General features: G+C 39.8%; 1 pseudogene; it reads right to left on the bottom strand.

Annotated features, from left to right (window-relative positions):
• Positions 1-8,457: 8,457 nt before the first annotated feature.
• LOC136144286 (disintegrin and metalloproteinase domain-containing protein 30-like) lies at positions 8,458-10,640 on the bottom strand (annotated as a pseudogene).
• Between the last annotated feature and the right edge of the window lie 2,654 nt (positions 10,641-13,294).

Raw genomic sequence — 13,294 nt, 5'->3', positions numbered from 1 at the left:
TTAACTCTTCCCTAAATGCTTGACAGAATTTGCCTGTGAAGCCATATGGTCCTGGACTTTTGTTTGTTGGGAGTTTTTAATCATAGTTTCAATTTCAGTACTTGTGATAAGTCTGTTCATATTTTCTATTTCCTCCTCATTCAGTCTTAGGAGATCATATCTTTCTAAGAATTTGTCTATTTCTTCTAGATTTTCCATTTTATTGGCATATAGTTGCTTGTAATAGTCTGTTATGATCCTTTTTCTTTCAGTGGTGTCAGTTGTAACTTCTTTTCCATTTCTGATTTTATTGATTTGAGCCTGTTCCCTTTTTTTTCTTGATGAGTTTGGCTAAAGATTTATCAATTTTGTTTATCTTTTAAAGAAACAGCTTGTAGTTTCACTGATCTTTTGTACTGTTTTCTTCATCCCTATTTCATTTATTTATGCACTGATCTTTATGACTTCTCTCCTTCTACTAACTTTGGGTTTTGTTTGTTCTTCTTTATCTAGTTGCTTTAGGAGTAGGTTAGGTGACTTATTTGGGACTTTTCTTGTTTCCTGAAGTAATATTATATTGTTGTAAACTTTCACTTGCAAACCAAATCCAACAATATATTAAAAGGATCATATACCATTATCAAGTGGGATATATCCCAGGGATACAAGAATTTTTCAATATTTGAAAATTAATCAGTATGATGCATGACATTAACAAATTGAAGAATAAAAGCCACATGATCACCTCTATAGATGCAGAAAAATCTTTTGACAAAATTTAATATTGATTTATGATGAAAACTTTCAAGAAAGTGGGCATAGAGGGAACGTATCCCAACATAATACATGCCATTGTTACAAGCCTACAGCCAACACACTTAATGGTGAAAATCTGAAAGCATTTTCTCTAAGATCAGGAACAATACAAGGTTGTCCACTCTCACCACTTTTATTCAATAGTTTTGGAAGTCCTGGCAATGGCAATTGGAGAAGAAAAAGAAATAAAAGGAATCCAAATTGGAAAATAAGAAGTTAAACTGTCACTGTTTGTGGCTGAGATGATACTACACAGAAAATCCTAAAGATTCTACCAGAAAACTACTAGAGCTCATCAATCAATTTAGTAAAGTTACAGAATACAAAATTTACTCACAGAAATTGCTTGAATTTCTACACAGTAACAATGAAATGTCAGAAAGGTAAATTAAAGAAACAATCCCATTTACTATCACATCAAAAAGAATAAAGTACCTAGGGATAAACCTACCCAAGGAGGCAAAAAACTTATACTGTGAAAGCTATAAGATGGTGATGAAAGGAATAAAAGATGACACAAACAGATGGAAAGATATACCATATTCTTGTATTGGAAGAATCAATATTGTCAAAATAACTATACTACCTAAGGCAATCTACAGATTCAGTGCAATCCCTATCAAATTACCAATGGCACTTTTCAAAGAACTAAAACAAACAAAAATCTTAAAATATGTATGGAGACATAAAAGGCCCTGAACAGCCAAAGCAAGCTTGAGAAAGAAAAACAGAGCTGGAAGAATCAGACTCCCTGACTTCAGACTATGCTACAAAGCTATACTCATCAAAACAGTGTGGTACTCACACAAAAACACAAATATAGATCAATGGAACAGGACAGAAAGCCCAGAAATAAACCCATACACCTATGATCAATTAATCTGCAATGAAGGAGACAAGAATACACAATGGAGAAAAAACAATGTCTCTTCAATGAGTGGTGCTGGGCAAAGTGGACAGCTACACATAAAAGAATGAAATTAGAATGTTCTCTAATACAATGTGTGTGTGCGTGCTCACTCAGTTGTGTCCAACTCTTTGTGACCCCTTGGACTGTAGCTCACCATGCTCCTCTTTCCATGAGATTCTCCAGGCAAGACTACTGGAGTGGGTTGCCATTTCTTCTTCCAAGGGAGCTTCCCAACCCAGGGATCAAACCCATGTTTCCTGTATCTCCTTGCACTGGCAGGAAGATTCTTTACCACTGATTCACCTGGGAAGCCCCTCTAACACCACAATTCTAACACAAACATAAACTCAAAATGGATTAAAAACCTAAATGTAAGACCAAATACTATAAAACCCTTATAGGAAAACCTAGGCAGAAAACTCTTTTACATAAATCACAGAAATATCTTTTTTTCCCAAACTTTAAACTTTTTATTTTGTATTAGGGTCTAGCCAGTTAGCAAAGTTGTGGTAGTATCAGATGAACAGCAAAGGGACTCAGCCATACAAATATATGTATATATTCTCCTCCAACCCCCCACTTCCCATCCAGGCTGGCACATGACAATGAGCAGAGTTCCATGTGCTACACAATAGATCCTTGTTGGTTATTCATTTTAGATATAGCAGTTTGTACATGACCTTCCCATAGTCCCTAACTACCCCTAAAAAGAAATGATACAAATGAACTTACTTATGAAACAAAAAGAGACACTTAGAAAATAAACTTAATGGTTACCAGGGGGGTGGGCAGGGGTGGGGTGGGGAAAGGATAGTTATTAGCAATATCTTTTTTGATCTGTCTCCTAGAGTAATGGAAATAAAAATGAAAATAAACAAATGGATCCTCAGTTCAGTTGCTCAGTCATGTCCAACTCTTTGCAACCCCATGAATCGCAGCACGCCAGGCCTCCCTGTCCATCACCAACTCCCGGAGTTCACCCAAACTCATGTCCATCAAGTCAGTGATGCCATCCAGCCATCTCATCCTCTGTCATTCCCTTCTCCTCCTGCCCCCAATCCCTCCCAGCATCAGGGTCTTTTCCAATGAGTCAACTCTTCACATGAGGTGGCCAAAGTATTGTAGTTTCAGCTTCAGCATTAGTCCTTCCAATGAACACCCAGGACTGATCTCCTTTAGGATGGACTGGTTCCTAATTAAACTCAAAAGTTTTTGCACAGCGAAGGAAACCATTAACAAGACGAAAAGACAACTCACAGAATGGGAGAAAATATTTGCAAATTATGCAATTGACAAGATAGTAATCTTCAGAATTTATAAACAGCTCATACAACTCAATACAAAAAAATAACCCAATCAGAAAATGAGCAGAAAACCTAAAGAGACATTGCTCCAAAAACATACAAATGGACAAGAGGCACAGGAAAAGATGTACAACATTGCTAACTATGAGAAATGCAAATAAAAACTACAATGAAATACCACCTCATACTGGTCAGAATGGCCATTATTAAAAAATTTACAAACAATAAATGCTGGAGGATATATAGAGAAGAAGGAACACTCCTAAACTATTGGTTGGAATGTAAATTGGTATAGCCACTTTGGAGAACAGTATAGAGGTTCCTTAAAAAACTAAAAATAGAGCTGCCATGCATGCATGCATGCAAAGTCACTTCAGTCATGCCCAACTCCTTGCAACCCTGTGGGCTGTATCCCGCCAGGCTTCTCTGTCCATGGGATTCTCCAGGCAAGAATACCAGAGTGGGTTGGCATGCCCTCCTCCAGGGGATCTTCTGATCCAGGGATCAAACCTGGATTTCCTGCATCAGCAGGCAGGTTCTTTACCACTAGTGCCACCTGGGAAGCCCAGAGCTACCATATGACCCAGAAATCCCACTCCTGGGCATATATCCAGAGAAAACCGTGGTTCCAAAGGGGATATACAGTCCAGTGGCATTGCTGCCTACAAGAGCCAAGTCATAGAAGTAACCTAAATGCCCACAGACAGATGAATGGATAAAGAAGATGTGGTATACATAATTTTTTCAGGAACCAAAAAAAGAAAATATAACTCCATTTGCAGCAACATGGCATTTGCAACAACATGGATAGACATGAAGATTATCATACTAAGTGAAATGTTAGAGAAAGATATCATATGATATCATTTATATGCAGAATCTAAAAACATAATAAAAATCAGTTTATTTACAAAACAAAAACATACTAACAGGTTTAGAAAACAAACTTACGGTTACAAAAAGGGGAAAGATGGAGGCAAGAGGGATAAGTTGAAAGTTTGGGAATGACAGATACACACTACTATATATGAAATAGCCTTCCCTGGTAGCTCAGTTGGTAAGAATCTGCCTGCAGTGTGGGAGACCTGTGTTTGATCCCTGAGTCAGGAAGATCCCGTGGAGGAAGAAATAGCAAATCAATCCAGTATTCTTGCCTGGAAAATCCCATGGACAGAGGATCCTGGTGGGCTACCCATGGGATTGCCAGAGTTGGACATGACTTAGCGACTAAACCACCACCATATATAAAACAGATAACCAAGAAGGACCTACTGGGTAGCACAGGGAACTCTGCTCAATAATCTGTAATAACCTTTATGGGAAAAGAATTTGAAAAAAATTGATATATATATACGTGTGTGTGTGTGTCTGTGTGTGTGTGTGTGTGTGTATAACTGAACCACTTTGCTCTACACTTGAAACTAACACAACATTGTAGATCAATGATATTTCAATATAAAATAAAAATTGTTTAAAAATTGACAATGGACTTGAACAAAACTTGTCCAAAGGAAATATGCAAATGGCCAAAAAGCCCACAAAAATATGCTCAACACCACTAATCATTAGAGAAAAGCAAATCAAAACTACAATAGAGAACCACTTTATATCCACTAGAATAGCTATTATCTCTAAACTAGAAAATAGCAAGTGTTGGCAAGAGTGTGAAAAACTGGATTTCTGTGCACTGCTATTGGGAATGTGAAAGGGAGCAATTGCTATGACAAATAGTATGGTGTCTTCAAAAAATTAAAAATAGAATTACCAAAACACCTAGCAATTCCACTTCTGGATATTTCTGCAAAGGGATAAGAAGCATGAACAGATTTTTGTACATTCATGTTCATAGCAGCATTAACACAATAAGTAAAAGATGGAAGCAACTCAACTTTCCATCAACAAATGAACAGATAAACAAAATGTGGTACATACATATAATACAAAGAAGGAAATGGCAACCTACTCCAGTATTCTTGCCTAGAAAATCCCTTGGAGAGAGGAGCCTGACAGGCTACAGTTCATGGAGTCACAGAGTTGGACATGACACTGAGCATATATATAATAAAACATAATTCAGGCTTTAAATGGAAGGAAATTCTGTCACCTGCATAAGAATAGATGAATCTTGAAGACATTATGCTAAATTAAATAAGCCAGTAGCAAAAATTACTATGTGATTTCATTTAGATGAGGTACCTAGATAGAAACATAAATTCATAGAGGCATAAAGTAGAATAGTGATTTTCACAGGCTGCAAGGAAAAGAGAACTGCTTTTATTTAATGTGTTTGGTGGTTCAGTTTTGCGAGATGTAAAGAGTTCCAGAGACTGGTTTCACAACAATGTGAATGCATCTCTAGCACTACTAAACTATACACTTAAGAATATAAAGCTTGAAAGTTTAAAACTCCTAGAAAAAACTTTGGGAAAAGATTTTTGACATTGGTCTTGGAAATGGTTCCTTAGATAAGGCCTCCCAAAAACACAGGTAGTAAAAATCTAAAAAAAATTAGAGGGATTACACCAAACTAAAATCCTCTGTACAGCAAAGAAAGCAATCAATAAATTAAAAAGGTAACTTACACAATAGGAAAAAATATTTATAAACCATATATCTGATAAGGGGTTAATATCCAAAATATATGTACTATTCTTAGAATTCAACAGCAAAAAAAGCAAATAGTCCAATTAAAAAATGGGCAAAGGACTTGAATAGATATTTTCTCAAAGAAGACATTCAGATGACAATAAGTAGGTGAGAAGGTACTCAACATCACTAATTGTCAGGAAAATGCAAATCAAAACAACAATGCAATATCACCTCACATCTCATAGAATAGCTATGATCATACAAACAAGAGAAAACAAAAACAAACGTTGGTGAGTAGTGAAAAAAAAGAACCCTTTAACACTGTTCTTTGAAACATAAATGGTACAGCCATTATGGAAAATACTACAGTGGTCTCTCAAAAAATTAAAAATAGACCTATTTTATAATCCAGGAATTCCACTCCTGGCTACATACCCAAAGCAAGTTAAATTAGTACCTTCAAGTGATATCTCATTCATTCAGCATTGTTCACTATTACCAAGACTTAAAACAACCCGGACGTCCTTTAATGTATGGATGGATTAGTAAACTACACACATGTGTATACACAATGGAATATTATTTAGCCAAAAAAATCCTGCCATTTGAAAAATCATGAATGAATCAGGAAGGCATTAACTAAATATCTACACAGAAACAAAGTACTATATGGTATTACTTACAACTGAAAAAAATCTTTAAAGGGACCAATTTGGAGAAATAGAATAGAATGATGGTTGCTAGGGACTGGGGAGAGGGGAAAACAGGTAGATGTTAGAAAAAGGGTACAAACTTTCAGTTGTAATTAAATAAGTTCTGAAGATCTAATATATAGCATGATAAATGGAGTTAAATGGTATTGTATATCTGAAATTAGTTGAGAGTTGCTGCTAAATATCCTTATCCTTTGAGAATTGAAGTATGTAAGGTGATGGATATGTTATTACCTTGATTTTGGTAGTCACTCTGCAATATATATGTATGTTAAATTATAACACTGCATGCTTTATGTAAATAATAATATTTATACATTTTATCACAACAGAAATGTTGAAAATATCTATGATGTATAAATAAGCTTAAGTTTTTAAATAAATCCTCCTCCCTAAATTGAATTTCCAAATATTCATATAAAGTTACATTGAATAATGACATCAATTATTAGTTGTATAATCTTGAGCAGGTTATTTAACCTCACTGTCCTCCATTTCCTTTTTAGAAAACAGGAAAATAACAACACCTACTCATAGACTTATATTCAGGACTATGCATATGCTACCCACTCCAGTATTCTTGGGCTTCCCTTGTGGCTCAGCTGGTAAAGAATCCACCTGCAATGCGGGAGACCTAGATTTTATCCCTGGATGGGGATGATTTCCCTGGAGAAAGGAAAGGCTACCCACTCCAGTATTATGGCCTGAAGAATTCCATGGCCTGTATAGTCCATGGGGTTGCAAAGAGTTGGACAGGATGGAGTGACTTTCACTTTCAAGCATATTGGCACTGGTAAAGTGCTTAGAACGTTGTCTGCCACAGAGTAAACACAATAAGTGGTAGTTACCATTTTCAGTATTGTAGCTATATAACCACATGTCCTTGCTTTTTTAGGATGTTTTCTGATGATGGCTAAGTTTGATAAAAGTTAGAATTATGATGATCAAAAATTATCATGATGTTCTTTCTACTCTGAGTTAAGAGGAGTCCCCAAACAGTCCAAGGGACACTCTTTATCATGAGTGTCTCACAACTTCTTTGTGTGTGCTCAGTCATGTCTGACTCTTTGTGACTCTGTGAACTGTAACCCACCAGGCTCCTCTGTCCATGGGATTCTCCAGGCAAGAATAATGAAGTGGGTAGCCATTCCCTTCTCCAGGGGATCTTCCCGAGCCAGGGATCGAACCCAGGTTTCCTGAATTGCAGGCAGATTCTTTACTGCCTGAGCCACTAGGAAAGCCCCACAACTTCTTTCGTTAGAAGAACTACATGGCTAAGAAAAGAGGAGATTGGAGTGGGGTACAGTTGACCTGCAGTGCTGCCTGGGGAAGAAGGAGCCCCAGGGAAGCTAAGGGAACAGGAGGAGGGTTCAGCCCAGAACAAAACCCAAACACTTTGGCTGTCACAGGGCTGGGATTATGAGCAAGAGGTGGTCATTGACTCCTCTGAAGGGGCCACTCAGTCCTCTGAGCTCTCAACATAATCAAGGCCAACCCAAACACTGAGTCAGAGACCAGATTTCTACAGAGCTACAGTGAACCACACAGTGAGGGACTCCCCTCATAAGCTATCACCTTCTATATATAAAATGTGGCAACCACCATTCATGGTTCAACATAGGGCACACAGACACTGTGCCCTATGATGTCCTTGATGACACTGAGGGAGACAGAGGGAAAAGTAGATGATGTCCTTGTGCGCTGGGACTGAAAGGCAGTATGTCACCCTGAAATCCACTGTAATGCTATGCAACTAACAATAGGAGTGTTCAGAAAACCAGTAGGGCCTTTTTTTTTAAAGGAGATCCAAGCTTCATCACAAACTAAGGGGAGAGCAAGATGCACTGATTTGTTTCCAAATCAAGAGTCCTTTTTATTTGCTGATCAAAAACTCAAAGAAAATTAGGTAAAATAAATTGAAGGAAGAAAGAGCTGTATGGATAAATGAGAAGCTTATTCAATTTATGACCCTGTGTAGTAAACAGAGTTACTGTGGATTGCCTGATTACTTTTATGGTTTCTTGACATATATATATAAATATATAGATATAGATATAGATATATAGATATAAACATATATGTGTATGTGTGTGTGTGTGTGTGTGTGTGTGTGTGTGTATTTATTTATTTTTTGCATTGAATTGTTCTACTCCAGTGCTACTTGGTCGTGTTTTCTCTTTGGCTTCAGATGTGTTCTAGGACATTCCAAAATAACACAAGAATCACTGAGATAACTAAGAAAATAAGGCGCATTACCATAAGGGACACAACCTGAACTGAGATAGGCACCCCTTCCTTTAGTGGTCCTGGAGGCCCACTGTCAATGCTTCCTCCATATCCTGCCTCCTCACAGAACGGAGGGGCCCAACCATACATGCAGTGGCAGTTTCTGTTACTGTTGCAAACTCCTCGGCGGTTGCACTTCTCAGGGAAACAGTCAAATTTCAGGACTGAGCTATTCACACATCTTCTATTAAAACATACCTGCTCCTTACCACAGGAGGTACCATCATTTATCACACCCAGGTCAGGTAACCCCATAGGTACCATGGCTAGATGATAGCCAATGCCCCAGCACATTAGATTTTCTTCATGCAGATGAGTGGATATTAGGATAGTGTGATCTGGCATATCAGGGAGGGTTTCGACATTTATACACTGGAGCCTGCCACATAAGGATCTTTCTTTGGGACATTTTTTATACTTACGAACTCCTGAAATCCCACAGTTCCCATATTGATCACCTATTACATTAACTGCATCATAGCACTGATGAGGAGCATCCTTGGCATCAAGTCCAAAAATTTTTTGGCACTGCATATACCTGGATTGACAACTCTGTTTGAAACAATGGGCTTCGTACTTGCAAGGAGTTCCATCCTGCTTATAAGTATCATTTGGACAGAAAGCTGAGGTCCCATTGCAGTACTCTGCAAGGTCACATTCATTTTCTTCCATCCGACACATGTATCCAGATGGACGAAATCGACAGTTATGACAACAAAGTCCAATATTACAGCTGGCACCTCGTTTGAATTTACAATCTGGTTGACAACACCTGTCTTCTTCACACTCCTCTGTTGAACCACAATCACATTCCTCATTCTCTTCCACAATTTTGTTCCCACATCTCTTAACCACATAACCTAGGCCTGGGAGATTATTTAGACAGTTTAATCCTGAACTTACATGTGAATAAAATTCGGCATAACTACAATTACTAAACCCAGTTCGTCCAGTGCCCATGATACAACTATGCCTACCCTTACACTGGCAGTATTCATAATCATGGGTCATTCCCACACTATGGCCCAGAACATGAGCAGTCCAAGTGGCGGGTCCAAGGATGTTTCTATCTAGCATAGAACTTGTAGATCCTGAAGGCATCATACTACATACACTTCCCCAGTGATGAGCAAGTGCATCCTTAAATGTTTTGTGAACATATAGGTGTGCCCAATCTGCTGGAACCTGAGGACGTAGGTCACGTGATCTGTACTGCACAAACTGGACTAAAACTTGTGATAGCTCTGGGAAATTAAGTGCTATTTTGTCTCTGTCTGTCCATACTTCAACAGCTAATAGTTGTATTCTCATATGGACTTCTTGAAAGTAAGAGTCTGCAATTGAAGTCAGAAGAATGGCATCATTTATGACTTGAGTAAGATTGGAGTTCAAATATAAATACCTACTGTTATCAAAGACCAGGGCTAATTCCAAGTACTTTTGGTGCACATATGACTCAGTAAAATCTGGAGTCCTAGCCATGTTCTCATGCTGAGCCATCTGCTCTACTGTTTCATCATTAGTTAAGCCACAGATTTGATTGGGAATTTCCTCCTCTTTCTCCAGGGGATATATCATATGTTCAAAATTGGAAGAAGCCTTGAAGGGCTGGATTTGGTAATGATTGGCAGCAATTTTCAGGATGCCCCGGAGACCTCCCATGCATGTACTTATCGTAGCTTCAGAATCCTGATTTCCTTCAACCAAGCCCATATAGTTGCAGTCGCTGGGTATATAAGGGTGATCTTCCAAGAGTCTCCCCTGTTCTGTGAAGGAGAAAACCTGCAGATTCCGAGGCAACAGAAACCTCTTGGGCCACAGGTGGAGGACGCGGTTCTTGCCTTTTACCTGCAGGAGGTAGGACACGTGCCTGGCCGTCCCCTGCTCCCCTCCACGGAGGCTCAGCTTCTTGGGGATAGTGATTTCATAGGAGTCAAAGCCCCACTCCGGGTGAAAAATTAAATCCTTGCCAACAGAGTCAACCAGGAGCACCGCCAGGAGTAGCGACCGGCCCGGGGAGAGGCAGGGCCTCACTGACCTCATGGCACAGCCTGTCCCCCCGTGAGTCAGCCCCTGCCACTGTGGCCTTGCGAGTCAGCCTTCCAGGGAGCTCCGCTAGAGGCGCGGGCAGCAGTGCGTGGCGTGCAGAGCCCGCCGGTGCGTGGGCGCGCAGCCCTGGCCAAGCTGGGTCAGGCTGAGCTAGCTGATTTCCCCTGCAGGTGCACGCCCCGCCCAACGCATCTAGTTCGTTTTCTGGGAGGTGCCGTTGGGCGCACGTGGACGAATCCAAGGAAGGTGCGCGAGAATCAAATGAAAAGCTAGACTGTCTGTATGCGGGTTGGAGAAGACAGAGAGCACTTGAGAAAAGCAGAAGGTCTAAAGAATAAGAGGAACAACAGAGAACTTGCTAAAGGCTCACTGTATCTTGGGCCATTTCTTGTTTCTATAGAGTTTAGGATACACCCGATTTTCCCATGTGTTGATTTGTATGTTTCATAGGCTGCTATGCCCACTTCATCATTGCACTACTTCTTCATTCCACTTTTCTGCTGGGCTCACTTGCGGCCAAGGGAAAGAGCATCTGAGGTGGCCAGAGTAGCACCGGAGCCTGAGAAAATAACCGGAGACACTACCTTCCCACCCTCAGCCCTGGTAGCACCTTTGGTCAACAGATTAAGTATGAGCAGAGTTCAAGAAAAGCAAAAGGAAGTTATGGAGACTTTACTGAGAACTGTTGGAAGGAACTGCCAAGGATCCACATATCAAAAGGTTATGATGTGAAATGGGGATTTGGAAGTCTAGACCACATTCAAGAAGTTTGATGTGAAAGAGGGGAAAGAAAGAGAAAAAGAGGCTGGAGAGTTCTGGGGAGTTTGGGATTGACTAGTACCCACGGCTGTGAATAAAACAGATAAGCAACAAGGACCTACAGTATAGCACAGGGAAAGGGAAAGTGAAAGTGGCTCAGTTGTGTCCCACTCTTTGTGACCACACAGATTATATGGTCCATGGACTTCTCCAAGTCAGAATACTGGAGTGGGTAGCCTTTTCCCTTCTCTAGGGGATCTTCCCAACCCAGGGATCGAACCCAGGTCTCCGGGAACTCTGCTCAATATTATGTAACAACCTAAATGGTAAGAGAATTTGGGAAAAAAAAACAGATACACATATTTGTATAACTAAATCACTCTGCTATATACCTGAAATTAACATGACATTCCTTTTTTTTTTTTCCCTGTTCAGAATATTTTTCTTTTTTCTTTCATTTTTTTCCATTTATTTTTATTAGTTGGAGGCTACCTACTTTACAATATTGTAGTGGTTTTTGCCATACATTGACATGAATCAGCCACGGATTTACATGTATTCCCCATCCTGATCCCCCCTCCCACCTCCCTCTCCACCTGATCCCTCTGGGTCCTCCCAGTGCACCAGCCCAAAGCACTTGTCTCATGCATCCAACCTGGGCTAGTGATCTGTTTCACACTTGATAATATACATTTCGATGTTGTTCTCTCAAAACATCCCACCCTCGCGTTCTCCCACAGAGTCCAAAAGTCTGTTCTGTACATCTGTGTCTCCTTTTCTGTTTTGCATATTTCTGTTTTGCATCATTACCATCTTTCTAAATTCCATATATATGCGTTAGTATACTGTATTGGTGTTTTTCTTTCTGGCTTACTTCACTCTGTATAATGGGCTCCAGTTTCATCCATCTCATTAGAACTGATTCAAATGAATTCTTTTTAATGGCTGAGTAATATTCCATGGTGTATATGTACCACAGCTTCCTTATCCATTCGTCTGCTGATGGACATCTAGGTTGCTTCCATGTCCTGGATATTATAAACAGTGCTGCGATGAACATTGGGGTGCACGTGTCTCTTTCCAGATCTGCTTTCCTTGGTGTGTATGCCCAGAAGTGGGACTGCTGGGTCATATGGCAGTTCTATTTCTAGCTTTTTAAGAAATCTCCACACTGCTCTCCATAGCAGCTATACTAGTTTGTATTCCCACCAAGAGTAACACGACATTCTTAATCAACTATACTCTGATATAATATAAAAATTTTTTTTTTCATAAATAAAAATGATTTGTTAAAAAGAGAGATTGTTAGAGGGACGGGTCCTGGCCATTCTCAAGCACTGGTATAAGGCTTCCCTCAGCCTCCAGCAGAGGGTAGGGAATCCCTCAAAGAGAGCCCCCTCTGGGGGGCGGCAAAGGAGAAGGCCTGTGTACTGTGGAAATGACCTGGTTGGAGATCCTGCTTTGAGTTCTTTAGGACATATACCCAGAAGTTCAACTGCTGATGGATTCCTAGAATTGTGAGTGCAATTGGCAGACAGTAAGGAAGGGCCTGTCTGAAGATTCAGGTTCCTAGTCAAGTCAGTTACTGAGCTGAGAGGCAGTGGACATAAAGGACATGAAGAAGGGGAGAACCCAGCAGAGAGCTGACTAGGGCCCAGTGACAATTTCACTGAGTGTGCTGAGCTCCTAGTTCGAGCCAGGAATGACAATTTCCTCAGTCTGTATATCTGGCTAATGTTCTCGAGTCCCCAGCAGCCTAAACTGGGGAAGGCAGTTGGAATCTGTCTTCTGTATTCATTCTATTTTATCATCATTTTCATACCTATATCATTTTCCTTTCCACCACTGCATTATTTCTTGATTAAAACATTAATTCTGAAGCTCCTATT

The sequence above is a fragment of the Muntiacus reevesi genome, chromosome 1 (assembly GCF_963930625.1).
Source record: "Muntiacus reevesi chromosome 1, mMunRee1.1, whole genome shotgun sequence".
Taxonomy (NCBI): Eukaryota; Metazoa; Chordata; class Mammalia; order Artiodactyla; family Cervidae; genus Muntiacus; species Muntiacus reevesi.
This window is presented reverse-complemented; position numbering and strand designations above follow the sequence as displayed.